This window comes from Acyrthosiphon pisum, chromosome X (assembly GCF_005508785.2).
Source record: "Acyrthosiphon pisum isolate AL4f chromosome X, pea_aphid_22Mar2018_4r6ur, whole genome shotgun sequence".
NCBI classification, from domain to species: domain Eukaryota; kingdom Metazoa; phylum Arthropoda; class Insecta; order Hemiptera; family Aphididae; genus Acyrthosiphon; species Acyrthosiphon pisum.
Window position 1 is genome coordinate 38527491 of NC_042493.1, and position 1386 is coordinate 38528876.

Here is a 1386-nt window from a genome sequence, read left to right on the forward strand (position 1 = left end):
AAGTATAGAAATAAAACCAAGTTTTTACAGTTTTCGTATATAAATAAATTTACTATTTAGGGTTCAGGACTTGACTTGCTGCACTAAAAATTATCGAAATATGCAGTTAAAATTCTCAAAATATGCTTAAATATATGTACTATATAGCAACATTTTTATATTATTTTTGAAAAATCTTTTATGATACATACCTATTGAAATTTAGGTAATAAAAAACTAAAAAAATAAGTAGGTATATATAATCCTGATAAATAAATAAATAACAGCTTAATTTTTAAAAAGGTGGGCAAGTGCATGTCGCTCTGCTGTATAGTAGGTTACAAGTGGGTCACTGTATAATGGTTGGTATTAAATTTGAATTCAATGATAAAATATCATTGTATAAGAAAAACGATTCTGAGCGGAGACGGTATGTCAGTCTAGGTATAAGACATAATATTATATATGGTATTAAAAAAAATTGACCTATAATAGGTACCTATAATAAATTCCAAATTAATCATATCACAATATCCATTAGGTACTTATAACGCGTTATACAAAATGTAATTTTGTCTAAATTTGAACTTAAAATGACTATAAAAATAAACTGTGCTTATGTATTTTTTAGATTTTTTGGTAACAGAATTAACTACTTACGTGTAATCTTGTTTTAAATTTTCAATTCTTTGGTATAAAAGTTAAAAATTTTATACATTTTTAACTACGAAATAATTTATTCAAATTTAAATTTGATAAATTTTGTAAAAATTCGATCTTTAAATGCTTATAAAAAAAAACTGTGACTAAGAATAATTAATATTTTTCAAATGTCATTGTAACAATATAGTAGGAGCCATGCATTAAATGTTCAAGTATTTTTACTCAACAAATAAAGTTTTATTGACATTCATAGAAAAAAAAGGTGGGTAAGTGGATGTCGCTCTGCTGAACAGTAGGTTACAAGTGGGTCACTGTATAATGGATAGTATTAAATTTGAATTCAATGATATAATATCACTGTATAAGAAAAACGATTCTGAGCGGGGAGACGGTATGTCAGTCTAGGTATAAGGTATCTTATATACTTATCTATGGTATTAAAAAAAAAAAATAGACCAATAATAGGTATCTATAATAAATTCCAAATTAATCATATCACATAGATATCATCATAAATATATAATAGTTTACTTTAGAAGTTTCAAGTACCCACGAATAATATTATACAATCACAACAAAATAACGAAAATAGTTATTCTAGGTTTTTTAATATGTAATTTCATCCAAATTTGCACTTAAAATGACTATAAAAATAAACTGTGCTTATGTATTTTTTAGATTTTTTGGTAACAGAATTAACTACATACGTGGAATCTTGTTTTAAATTTTCAATTCTTTGATATA